At 37.5% G+C, this 14,350-nt stretch overlaps 1 long non-coding RNA gene across 1 annotated transcript in view; it reads right to left on the reverse strand.

Annotated features, from left to right (window-relative positions):
• Window positions 1-3,837: 3,837 nt before the first annotated feature.
• LOC134366479 (uncharacterized) overlaps window positions 3,838-14,350 on the reverse strand; it is a 38,407-nt gene continuing 27,894 nt past the window's right edge. Inside the window, exons 2-3 of the long non-coding RNA XR_010022326.1 lie at window positions 5,912-6,015; window positions 3,838-5,299 (exon numbers count right to left, since the gene is read on the reverse strand). This is a non-coding gene — a long non-coding RNA (uncharacterized LOC134366479). The remainder of the gene's footprint in view (window positions 5,300-5,911; window positions 6,016-14,350) is intronic.

A 14,350-nucleotide genomic window follows, 5' to 3' on the forward strand; every position in this document is an offset into this window, starting at 1 on the left:
CTTCCATTTCTTTTACTCTGAGTGCTGAGATGTACCAAGGGCCAATGGCACTCAGGTCAGCAGCCAGGTGCTTGGAGCTGTCCCTGATATGACAGGACTCAAGACAACTCCAAGGTCAGTGCTAGACCAGGGAAACTTTGTGCCACAAGTGAAGCACCCACTTGGAGGCTTAAAGTGCCATCTGGGATGCCAAAATTGTAATCAAACCAAGCTTGAGTATGTTGACCCAATGTGCAGCTAAAGCCAAAATACTGACATGGAGTTGTGGTGAGGGAAATTAAGCTTTATTACAAAGCTGAGTAATGGAGATGAGGTGGGAAATGCTAAAATAAATAAATAAATAAATAAATAAACAAACAAACAAATAAATAAATAAATAAATAAATGAAATCCGATCTGTCAAAAAGTTTACATGTAGGGATTTTAAAATATTGGTGGTTCGGGGATGGGCTGCATGTGTAACTAGTGGACAGCTCTGCTTGGCTGAGTCTCTGAAGAGAAAGAAGCAGAATTTCCAGGAACAGATGCTACATTTGGTTTCTGTCATCTGGTTCTTATCAATCTATTTCTTTTAACAGTTTACATCAGACCAGCACATTCTGAGGACTGAGGGAGTTTAGTTTTTGTCCCTACATAAATACATCTCAAAGATATGTGTTAAGATAGTCTCTTTTATCCCAGGAATTTAGTGACTTTTCACTCTCCTGATCACCTAGGTAATATCACGTTCTGCCCAGCTGACTCCCTGTACTTGCTTCCTCAATTGCAAGGCTCCTATTTTCAGAGCCTAATCACTATCAGCTTGATGGACCAAGGCCACAGCTCACTTTCATAAAAGTTTTGGGGGACTTCATCCAAATGGGGTACTCAGTTTCAAAACTGCTCTAGATTTTATGTTGGCTAGTTGCATGAGCTTGCTTGGGCTTCCATACAAAATACCATAGACTGGGTGGTTTAACCAACAGAAATTAATTTTTTTTACAGCTCCGGAGTCTGGAAGACCAAGATCAAGGTGCTGGAATGATTGGTTTCCTGTGAGGCTTTTGCCTTGCCTGGCTGATAGCCAACTTCTCATGTCCTCTTTATAAGGTCATTCTCCACGCACAGGAACCCTTGATGTCTCTTCCTATCAGACAATCTTTTGTCATAAAAATGACCACCAGATTGCATTAGGGTCCAGGCTTATTTTTACCTAACCATGCCTTTAAATGCCTTATCTCCAAACACAGTCACCTTTGGAGGTACTGGGAGTTAAGATTGCAACTGGAATTATTTTTGGAGGGGACACAATTCAAATTCAGCCCATAGTACTTGTCAGAGTGGTGTCTGTGTCATTAGCAACACTTAGATTATAACTTAGTTCCTCCACTCAGACATCTGGCATGAACCTCAGACTCAGCAGGTCACAGAATGGACTCAGACAAACACCCCTGTCATTCTTAGATCTAATTTTTAAAAATACATCAAGAAGATATAGCAGCCTGCTTTGGGTGGTTTCCTAAGGATAAAGTAGAAAGATTTAGTCCCAAAAGAAAACAAAGAATATTAATCCACATAATTTTGCATCTTTTGCACATTTAAAGAGAAAATTTATTCATGTGTTACTTGAGTAAAAAAGTAAAACTTGAAGTTACTACATAAAATGCACTTATGGAAAAGTTCTGCTAGTCTTCAACAACCTGGCAGCAGTTATTTCAAGAAAGGGAAATAACTGGGTAAAGAAGGTGGTGGTGTTTTGCTTTCTGCTGTGTATTCATACATCTGTGACAATTACATAATTTGACATTTTAATGCAAAATGTATTAACTAACTTGTGTAAAATTTCAGGTGAGAACATAAAGGTTAAAAACAGGTAAACTTGAAACAAGTTGATTAAAAAATGATATGAATGATATTTAATGGCTGAAAAGAATTTCATCCTATGGATGTATGATAATTTAACAAATCCCCTCATGCTGTCTGTAGTTTTTTTTTTTTTTTTTACCATTATAAATTATACAGGTTTAACATCATTGATTATTCTCATAAGATATATTCCCAGAAATGGTAATGAATCTAAGTTTTTTTTATAGTACTAGAAAAATTTTAAGAAGACACTATTTTCGCATATGTGGTTAATAAGAGAAACTTTTGAAAACAGCTGTTTGGTAAATGAAAAATAGGGCACCTTGTACATACTGAAAGGTTTATGGTAGGTTCATAATATCTTTGGAGGGCAGGTGAGTAATGTTAACCAAAAGTGTTCCAAGAGTTGCTCCTTGAGCAACATTTAGACAGGCTCCTCTGAGCTGTCTTCTAAACTAGGCATTGAATTTACCCTGATTTTGGCAAGAATCCTGCTTAGTCAATTTAACAATAATCTTTGTACCTTCGATACACTCTTTAAGTAATTTTCTAGCTACTTACCCCCTCCCCTTGCCATTGCCTATAAATCCCTACTTATCCCTGTTGTATTAGAAGTTGCACTCAATTTCTCTACCCTATTGCAATAAAACTGGCTTTACTGTAAACATCTTGAATATTTTTATTTTTAACATTTCAGAATTGTTTTTCTATGACAACTGTTTATATACTTCCCCTTTGATGTAGCAGGTAGATTTCTCTGAATTTATCTGACATTCTCCCGTTTGCACAATGATGAATATGCATGAGTGGCCTTTACAGCATTACGTGTAACAGCAAAACACATGAAACCTAAATGCCCATTGATAGGGGAGTACAGTTAAATTACATTTTATCCATATAGGCCCACCATGTAGCCTTTCAAAAACGTAAAGTGAAGTTCCATATGCACTAAGACCCCAAAGATATATTGTTACATGAAAAAATCAATGTGAGACGACATATCTAATACACCATACCCTTAAAACAAACAAACAAACAAACAAACAAAAAGACCAGGGGAGGTTGGGGCAGTGTGTTTGTGAAGCCGTGACAGGCTTGTGTATGAGTTGAATTATTTTAAGAGAGAGAATCAAATAGGTGTTTACAGTAGTTCGATCAGGAAAGGGGAATGAGACAGTTGGTGTGAGAGGGAGATGGTATTCAAGGGAGGTCCTTAAGTCAATCCCTCATGAATACCAAGGGATACCTCTACATTTACAGGGATTACGTGTGAGTTCTCTGATGCATCTTGAGGTGTGAGTACTGACACAAGGTTTTTCCACACATTACACTTATTGGTTCTTCCCCTTGTGCGACTTCTTTCATGTCTAGTTAGGGCTAATTTTTGATAATATATTTTCCCAAAGTCATTATATTCATATGATTTCTCACCTGACTGAACTCTGATGTTCAGTGAGGTATGATTTACAGTGGAAAAATTTCTTACATAATTTACAATCATATGGTTTCTCATTTGCATGAGTTCTGATGCCTGCTGACATGTAACTTTCAGTTAAAAGTTTTTCACATTCTTTATACTCATAGCATTTCTGACCTGTGTGAGTTCTGTGATGTAGTGAGGACTGACTTCTGATAAAAAGTTTCTGCACATTCATTACATTGAGGGTTTCTCAACAGTCTAAATTCTCCCATGTAGTTAAAAACTGACTTCTGTTAAAAGGTTTTCCTCATTCTTAACATACATTTGGTTTCTCACCTATGTGAATTCTCTGATGCCTGTTGAAGCATGACTTTTCATTGAAGGCTTTTCCACATTCTCTACACACGTATGGTTTCTCCTCTGTATGGATACTCTGATGTCTGTTGAAGTGTGACTTTTTTGTAAAAGCTTTTTCACATTCTTTACATTGATATAGTTTTTCACTAGTGTCAGTGCTCTGATGCTAAAGTGTGACTTCTGGTAAAAGGTTTTTTTTTTTTTTTTTATATACTCATTAAACTCAAAGGGTTTCTCACCTGTGTGAACTATCTGACATCCACTTAATTTTGATTTACTATAGAAAGTTATAGCACATTCCTTACATTCATAAGGTTTCTCACCAGTGTGAATCTCTGATGTAGTCAGAGCGGCTTTATGATAGAAAGTTTTTGTACACGGCTCATATTCATGATTTCTCACCTATATGAATTATCTGGTGTGCATTAAGTTGTGACTTTTTGTAGAAAGCTTTCCTACATTCTTTACATTCATAGAGTTTCTTACCTGTATGCATTCTCTGGTGTGCACTGAGGTGTGATTTTCTGTAGAAAGCTTTACCGCATTCATTACATTCATAGGGTCTTTCACCTGTGTGAATTCTCTGATGCTCTATGGGGGCTGACATCTTCCAAAATGTTTTTCCACATTCACCCCACTCACAGGGTTTTTCTCCTGTGTGAGGACTCTGATGCACCCAAAAGTGTGATTTCAGGTGAAAGGTTTGTCCACATTTATTATATTCATATAGATTCTCATCTCTGTGAATACTGTGATGTGCACTGAGGTGTGATTTGCTGCAGAATGTTTCCCTAGATTCTTTACATTTATATGGTTTCTCACCTGTATGAATACTCTGATGCCTGGTGAGGTGTGACTTCTGTTTAAAAGCTTTTCCACATTCTTTATATTCATAGGGTTTCTCACCTGTATGAATTCTCTGATGCCAGCTGAGGCATGACTTCCATGGAAATGCTTTTCCACATTCTGTACATTCATAGGGTTTCTATCCTGTATGAATACTGCGATGCCTGCTGAGGTGTGACTTCTATTTAAAAGTTTTTCCACATTCTTTACATTCATAGGGTTTCTCACCTGTATGAATTCTCTGATGCAAGCTGAGGCATGACTTCCATGGAAATGCTTTTCCACATTCTGTACATTCATAGGGTTTCTATCCTGTATGAATACTGTGAAGCCTGCTGAGGTGTGACTTCTATTTAAAAGTTTTTCCACATTCTTTACATTCATAGGGTTTCTCACCTGTATGAATTCTCTGATGCAAGCTGAGGCATGACTTCCATGGAAATGCTTTTCCACATTCTGTACATTCATAGGGTTTCTATCCTGTATGAATACTGTGAAGCCTGCTGAGGTGTGACTTCTGTTTAAAAGCTTTTCCACATTCTTTACATTCATATGGCTTTTCACCAGTATGAGTGCTCTGATGTCTGCTCCAGTGTGACTTCCAGTAATAGGATTTTCCACACTCATTACATGCAAAGAGCTTCTCACCTCTGTGGATTTTCTGATGCATACTGAGGTGTGACATAACATAGAAAGTCTTTCTGCCTATGTCACATTCATACTGTTTCTCAACATTGTGAATTCTGTGACTCTTGCTGAAGAGTGACTTCTCACTCTTCTCCATGTGAGTTTCTCCATGTGAGTTCTCTGATGCTTAGCAAGGTCCAATATCTGATAGGAAAAAGAGTCACAGTTACTACATGTATAGGGCTTCTCCCCGATATGTGTTCTCTGATGTGTAGGAATGTATGATTTCTTAATGAAGGATTTCTCACTTTCACTACATTTATAGGGCTTCTCCCCTGTGTGTATTTTCTGCCAGTTAGTGAGTTTAGACTGTTTACAGAACATGTTTGCACATACATCACATTCAAATGTTTTCCTCCCTACCCGAGTTACATCTTGGGCAATGAGAACTGACTTATCACAGCCATTCCCAAACTCATTATCATTACAGGAGGTCTCTCCCATATGAACCTTCTTATGTGTAAATATTTTTGATTTAGCGTTGAAGAGTTTCCCTTGTGCACTATATTCAGAAGGCTGCTGCCTTGGTTGGATCTTGTTACGCAGACTAAGATGTTCACAGTGTCAGAGGGATTTCCCAGTTATACTAAGGCATTCATGCTTCTCTCCAGCATGCATCTCATCAGGATCTATAGAAAGAAGTGCATTCTGACATACATTAAACTCCTCAGGCCTCATTCCTGAATAGTTTCCATTATTTATAAACAGATTTGATATATGGTTAGAGCTCAAATTAAATGAGTTTCCTAACTCAACTCTTTTCTCAGTTGATGTGTTGTTGTTGGTGATTACAACTTGTCACAAATGTCTCCAGTGATTTTCTTGGTTCTGCTGAATTAGGCCATCAACTTCCTGGACATCTGAAATGAGCAAAAGATAAACATATTTATGAACCACACATAAGTATATCCTATTGAATGCTAGTGTACAGGTAAGAAGTTTCTACCTATCTTAGTGACATAATATTTTATAAAAACCCACAACAGTTATTGGTTTTATGAGTATGTTGGTTTTATTCCTAGTGACTAAATACAATAAACTGTACTTATATTTTTTCTAATGTTTAAAATGTTTCTTTTATAATTAATTTCTCTAATTTTAAAAAATATTTACTAAGGTTAAATCATGTTTCTTTGTTTCTTTTCAATTCATGCTGAAACATTTAGTAGAAAATTTTACCTACTGCCTAATTATAGTTTTCAACTAATTTCTTATCACTTGACATTTGTTCACCCTGTCTTTTCCTGTTTTACCCTTATAGTATCAGTGTGTGTCTTATACTGCTCTTTTTCTCCTGATTCTGTTGTGAAGTTGGCAGGGATGTCTTGAATCAATTACTGTGAGGTGGAAGAGAGGGCCATTTTTCTGTAACTTAAGTTGGAATATGCCTTAGGTTTAGAATATTGTACCTGCTTCTATAATTTTCACACTTCCCTAAGAAATGACTATATGCATCTGCAAGATTTTCAAATAATGAAATCTTTACTCTACACAAGATAAAGACCACTTCCTTCAAATCCCTCCTTTAACCTAACACCCACCGTTTCTCAAAACCATTACGAGAAGTTTCAGTCTGCCACGCTGGGCACCCCTTTCCCATGTATCTAAACGATTTGGATCTACAACCCAGGCTATCCGCCATCTTTAAAAACTGGGGTTTTTTTGGCTCCTTTTAAATTCAACTTGTATACTCCTTCCAATATCTGGCACATGCACACTGTGCTTGATAATTCTCTGCCTTTGTAGGCTTTTGTTCTGTGCACTGAAGTTTTGCTCTGTTCTAGTTTCATAGAAAATGGAGTCTCTTATACATTTCTCATTCGCTTTGTTGCTTAGAATGATTTTCAGAATGAGAAGAATAAAATGCCGCCTTCAAACTCTACCTCCAAACAGGAATCTGAGCCCCTAAACAAAAAACCCTTGATTAGCTTGGCCACGGGACCAAGAATCTCCTGGTTCTCCTCCCAAGACCAGGACCAGCTCTTTCCTTGCTCCTATCCTGGATACTGCTCAGCTTCAGAATTTCTGGTTTTATGGCACACAAGGCTCACTACTGGAACGCCTTCCTCATTTTCTTATCAACTCCATAGATGATATGTATGAGTATGATTTTAAATATCAGCTCAGCTGTAGGGTGCCAATTTCCAAATTTGTATGTCCAATAGTTATGTCCACTCCTGAATTCAGATTTTATATTTGTGTATGTATTATATGTCAAAATTAGACAAGATTTAACTTGAAGCTTTGCCAAAGTAAACAAAAATCCCTCTAAAACTGCATTCTCTGAACATCCTTTCTAAAATTTCACATCCTGTATTTCTCTCTGGTTAAAATATTCCTCACAATTTTTATCCAACTAATTAGCATATATTATTTTCTTGTTTCTCTTTCATCACAATGTAAGCTCTTTGAAAGCAAGACATTGCTGTTATAAGTACAAATATAAAATTATCAGTGCTTAAAACTTGATCTATAAAAAGTACTGAAAGAATAACCAAATGTGTAAATATCTGTGCTATAGTCTGAATGTCACTCAAAACACATATTGAAGGTTGATTCCCATTGTGACAGTGTTAAGAGGGTAAAAAATCCACGTTTGGTATGTGAAAAGTAGGGAATTTAGGAAGGGAATAGATCATGAGGGTTATGAACTCATAAATGAATGAATCCATTTAGGGAGTAATGGTTTAATGAGTTATCAGTAAGTAGATACATGGCTTTATAGGGAAAGGGAGACAGAATGTGGACATACTTTTGTCAGTCTTGCCATACGGTACCCTACACTGCCCTTGGGACTCCAACAAGAAGTCACCACCAGAAAGAAGGCCCTCACTTGACGCAACCCCTCAACCTTGGACTTAGCCTCTGAAATTGTTAAGAAAAACATTGTTTCTTTATAAATTTCTGGTATTCTGTTGTAAGTAGCAGAAAAAATACTTAAATGTTCTGAAAAAATGTGCATGAGAATGAAGGAAAAGAGGGCAACTGAGAATACTGAGAAAGTGAGTAGCAAAGAAAAATGTCTAAGAAGAGAAATGTAGGGATTAGAATTTAGGTAAATATTTTCAAAATTAGGCAAAATACAATGTGGTAATATACATGAAAGAGCCTTCCGTGGAAATTATAAAAGGTATGCAGCCTAGCTGTCCTCGGGTCTGGAACCAGGGAACAATTCCTATTAAGACCTGAACACTGCCCACATCTGCTGGGCTTCACTCTTTCCAGCCTCACTGTACAGTATCCACTAACTGACCTGGGAGCCTCTGGTTTGGGGGTTCTTCTATTGTCCATGGCCCTGTCCCTTTCTCCAACTTGAAGATCAACCTAGGTTTGGTAATGCAGTGCCCTGTTAATGGGAAATAATGTTGGACTTTGTAAAACCACTAAGTTAGATCCTTGGAAAAATGACAAGAGCTCAGCTTCAGAAGCTGGAAAATGAAAAGGTCAACTAGAACCTTTCATTAGAGGGATGACACTCACATTCTTCATGAAATGGAATCTTACTGAAATAGCATTAAACCTTATAAATGGTACCCATATTTACCACAAACAAAACTGTGTCATTCCTGGTCATTTTGGGGAAGTTTCACCCACCCGATGACACCATGCTGCTGTAGGTTTCCAGCATCATGTCTTTGTATAAGGTCCTCTGAGTATCATCCAGGTACTGCCATTCTTCCCAGGTAAAGTACACAGCCACATCCTCAAAGGACATGAAGCCCCTGTAAGGGCACATTTCTGGTCAAGTCAATTCACTAGCCTTGGGTCACAGAGAAATCTGGTAGTTCACAGTTCTGTGTGTGCATGTATCATCCATACATTATACAAGATGCAGATTCTTAGTACTCTATATAGTGGGAGATAAGAAAAACCACAGGAGAAATATCCTGACACTGTTGTAATTTATTTGTTACTAAAAACATGATTATAAAGCTTTGTATATAGATCTAGAACCATCCTTGTTGCTCATGATAAATGCATGAATAAAATTCTGCCCCTCCAAGGAGCTTATGATCTGGTATAAAGCCATGAGTATAAATAATACCTGAAATAATGTCAGATGAACTAATTTAGACAGAAGTTCAATGTAGGGGTAAGAAAGAGAACATAGTTTCAGTTTGTATCCAGTTTGCACTGCACTGAAATGCCAGAGATGTGCTCTTCCATGCAAACTATGTGTTCTTGTGACTATAAGGAAACAACAAATATGTAGTCAGAAAAGCACAAAACATGCACCATGTTGATGGAACGACACACAGCACCACTGTAGGTTAATGACACTGCTGTGATGAGAGATAAATGCAACACTGAAGCAACTGATTATGGAGTGATTCTGCATTTCAATATTTGGCCAAATACAAACAACAATACATCTTATGTACTTCCTCTTGTTTTTTAATTAGTTATAAATAAATAAAAAGCACATACAAAGGCAACCCAAAATTTCCTCCCTACAAGCAAAAGGATCACTTCTGTCCATATCAGGGTGGACAGTGCCACTTCCCAAACCACAGGCTGTAAATAATGAGGTCCTGTCAAAACAGTTACGTTATATGACCAGATTTGCATTTTAACAGTCATCCACTAGAAGGACAATGGGAAAAATTTTAAGGGAGAGTCAGAGGGGAAGAATCCAGGGTGAAAGAAGACCACCTACATCAGACAACAAAGCAGGAAGCAAAAGGAAGAGGGTCCTAATTCTATAAAAGGAAAAAAATTAAAGAGAAGAAAAAGCAGAAACATAATATAGTACTAATCTGCTGGGCAAAAGATGAAAAGAAGACTTTTACTCTCAAGCTATATGCATAATCACAGGTGGTAGGTATGGCACTGTATATAGTCAAATTATTTGAAAAATGGGAGAAAAATATAATGGGCCGAAGTAACACAGACTTGGACACATATCTGAAATATCTGTGGGAATGTCCAAATGGCAATTATGTGATTCCAGAGTCTAGGAGAGAGATATAAGCTGAAGATAAAGATTTGAAAAGCATCAGAATTTCACTAATATCTGAAGCCATTAGAGAGAGTGAACCCAAGAGATAAGTAAAAAGAAGAACAAGTACAGAATCTGCAGAAACACTAATATTTGATAGCTGAAGAAGAGAAATATAGTATAAAGACCAAGAAGAAATTTTCTTAGATTATTCCATGAATAAAGGAAAGCTCACTATTAAGAAGTTTACTAATAGAACTCATCATATTCCCAGTTCTATGAAGCAAAATCTTTTAACTATTTGCATAGACATTAAAAAGACACTTTTAGAGGCTAGCTGGGTACTTCACTCAGTTACAGCATGTTGCTGATAAACCACAGTCAAGGGTTCAGATCCACTTACAGGCCAGCTGCAAAAAAACAAATCAAAACAATAATCCCCACAAAATATACCTTTAGTTTTCTATTTGTGCACATGAAAAGCTTGGAAGTAGACACTCAATCCTAACAGTAAAAAGTGAAAGAAAAAGTATCAACAACTCTTTCTGGATTTTTAAAAGAGAAGATGACACAAGGCAAATTATGGCCCACAAGATTAGAGATTGCTGTGGATTGAACATCCCCTGAAAACTCATTAAAACTTAAACCCCTTTGTGACAGTCTTAAGAGGGTGGAAAATCCTATTGTAATCAGAAGGTGGGGACTCTAAGAGGTTCTGATGGATTTAAAAGGAGAGCAAGTGAGCAGGTCACCTCTCTTTTGCTCAGCCCTTTCTCACCATGTGATACTCTGTGTTGATGTAGTGAGTCACCACCTACGAGAAGGCCCTCATCAGATGTGTTCCCTGGACTTTGGACTTCCCAGACTCCAAAACTATAATAAACAAACAAAGAAAAAAACAAACAAATAAATACATTTCTTTATAAATTACCCAGTGCCAGGTATTCTGTTATAAGCAATAGAATTGGATTAATACAGAGAGGTAGACAGCCAAATACACACTAATGGGTTAAAGCAACAGAGACTTGGAAACCACCATGGGAACCAGTGGAACTGGTGGAGGCGCCATGTGAACAACTCTGAGAATTTATTAAAGACTCCAGAAGGACCCAGTTATAAGTGGATCACCACAATATTGTAACATTTACCTCCAAAAACTTGATCAGTTGCTTACAGTAAATAGCAAAGAAAACTCCCATTCTGCTTCCACCTGTGGGAAGAGAAAAGGCAATCCATTTTGAAATATGCCAGAGCACTAGGTCCTTCTTACCAAGGCCTACACTCAGAAAAAAATACTTAACAAAAGCCCAATCTGCTGTAGCATTATCAGAGCCTAAATGATCTGGGTGAAGGGAAAAACCCAACTCCAGCCCGCTCTAGCCTTCCACATGGGAGAAGGAAATATCCAATTCTGGCTCATATCAGCCACCCTGTCCCACCTAAAGGGAGAGAAAAAAACGAATTGAGAAAACTTGTGAAGTTCACAGTCCAGACAGAGACTAACTTATGGACTAAGACTTAATCATAGAAATACAGAACATTTTGGCTATGGTCCGTGTGTATCCCCCACAAATTCATATGATAAAATCTAATCTCTAATGTGCTAGAATTAAGTGGTGGGTTCTTTCAGAGATGATTAAGTCATGAGGACAGATCTCTCATGAGAGGGATTAGTGCCCTTATAAAAAAGACCAAAGAAAGCTTCTTTTTCCCTCCCACCCTGGGAGCACACAAAGCAGGAACCACCTGGGAAAAATGGGCCCTCACCAGACAATGAATCTCCTAAGCATTGATGTTGGACTTTCTGGCCTCTAGAACTGGAAACAATAAATTTCTATCGTGTACATGTTACCCACTCTAAGGTATTCTCTTATAGCAGCCTGACTAGAAGAGCTTCCTCATCTGCACACCTTGACACCACATACTGAATGCACATTATCACAGTTTCTTTTACTCAGTGCATCAAGTGTGGAATTAAAAAAACAAAAACAAAGAACAAGGCATTTTAAAACATTAAAAAACCCATAACAAGTGACAGCATAAGCATCAGAGCAAGACATGGCCTAGGATGCTAAAATTATTAGACAGGGGATTTTTGAAAACTCTAACTGATATGCTAAGGGCTCAAATGAATAAAACAGGCAGCATTTAAGAACTGATAGGTAACGTAAGCAGAGACAAGGCCCAAGAAAGAAATACTACAGATCAAAACACTCTATCAGAAGTAAAAAATGTTCCCCATACTGGCCAGCCACTAATCTCAAAACCAGAAGAAAAAAGTCTTTGATTGGTTTCTTAGTAGACTGGACATAGCTAAAAAAAAGAAAGAAAGAAAGAATCCCTGGGCTTGAGGGTACATGAAAAGAAACCTCAAATTAAGTCTGGCACAGAGGGAAAAATACCACAAGTCCTCGCTCATAAGTGAGAGCTAAGAGAGAAAGAAGTAAGAAAAGAAAGACAGCAGTGGTCTCTTGAATTTACAGAGGGAGAGAACAGACCTATGGTTGCTGGGGAGCGGGAGAGGGGCACTGGAGAGAGGTTGGCTGCGGGAGATGGGGAATAATTGCAATTTGAGGTGGTGGGCACGCTGCAGCCTTGATTTGCTCACGACAACTTCAACACAGGTGCTGACACTCAGCTCTTGCCCCATAAATATGTATAACCAATAAAAATAAAAAATAAAAATTTAAAAATAAAATAAAATGTAACCAAAAATCCACAAAGACAAGGTAAAAAAAGAACAGATATAATATCCAAAGATGGTGGGACAACCACAAATGGTGTAACATAATGAGAATACTAGAAGAACAAGACAAAGAAAGAAAGAAAGAGACAGAAGAAATATTTAAAAGAATGCTGTCTGAGAACTTCCACAAATTTATGTCAGACACCAAACCAAAGATCCAGAGAGCTAAGATAATACAAGGCAAGACAAAAACCAAAACCTACATGTAGGCATGTAATTTTCAAAATACAAGAAACCAAAAATAAAGAAATATCTGAAAGAAGCCAGAGGAGGAGGTAACATCTTACTTAGAAAGAACAAAAGTAACAATTATTTCCAACTTTTCCTCAGAAACTCTGCAAGGAAGAAGAGAGTGGAGTGAAATATTCAAATGTTGAGAGAAGAAACCCACCCACCTAGAGTTCTATACACAGTGAAATCATCATTTAAAAGTGAGTAGAAATAAAGTCTTTCTAAGACAAATGAAAATTGATTGAATTAGTTTCCAGTACATTTATTTGTCTTGCAAGAAATGTTTTTCAAAAAATTCTATAGAGAGAATAAAAAGATACAGGTCAGAAACCTGGAGAAACATAAAAACAAAAGGAGCCCTAAAGTAGAAATAAGTGAAGGTTCGATATAAACTTATTTTTCGTATTTTTAATCTACCTAATAACAGGTGGCACACAATACTAGTAATAATGTATACAATTATGTACACACACACACACATACACACTCACACAGTCACACAGGCTTATATATAAGAGAAGTAAAGTGACAACAATGATGCATGGGAGCACGGAAGGGAGGAATCAGGATTATGTTGTTAACGTAAGGTAGTCACACTGCTCATGGAGTGGTACAGTGTTAACTGAAAGTGGACTTGGATTAGTTGTAAATGTATAGTTTAAACTCAGAGCAACTATTAAAGAAAGTCGAGGGGAACTAAAATTATGTCTACAAGGACCACAGATTAAATATAAGGGCACATATGAATTCAAAGTAAATGCATAAAGAAAAGTGCACAATGCTAACACTAGAAATAGGAGTATTTATTTCAGATTCAGCACATTAAAAAAAATTTTTTTTGACCAGTAAGGGGATCATAACCCCTGGCTCAGTGTTGTCCACAACATGCTCAGCCAGTGAGCATACCTGCCATCCCTATATAGGATCCGAACCCGTGGCCTCGGTGCTATCAGCGCCTCACTCTCCCGAGTGAGCCACGGGGCCGGCCCTACAGCAGACTTCTAAGTAAGGAAAACTACAGGAAACAAATGGCAGTTCATCATAATATAGGAACTTAGTCTCCAAGAAAACGATTCCAGACATATGTGCCTAATAACAGATTGTCAAACTACCTGAGGCAAAAACAAAAACAACTGCAAGGAGAAATAGATGGAGCCACCATGATGACTAGAGACTTCAACACCCTCTATCAAAAATGGACTGATCCAGCAGGCAGAAAATCAGTAAAGACATAGCTAAACTCAACAATAAGTTCAGGATAGAATTGATATCTACAGAT

The sequence above is a fragment of the Cynocephalus volans genome, chromosome 18, assembly GCF_027409185.1.
Source record: "Cynocephalus volans isolate mCynVol1 chromosome 18, mCynVol1.pri, whole genome shotgun sequence".
Classification (NCBI taxonomy): domain Eukaryota; kingdom Metazoa; phylum Chordata; class Mammalia; order Dermoptera; family Cynocephalidae; genus Cynocephalus; species Cynocephalus volans.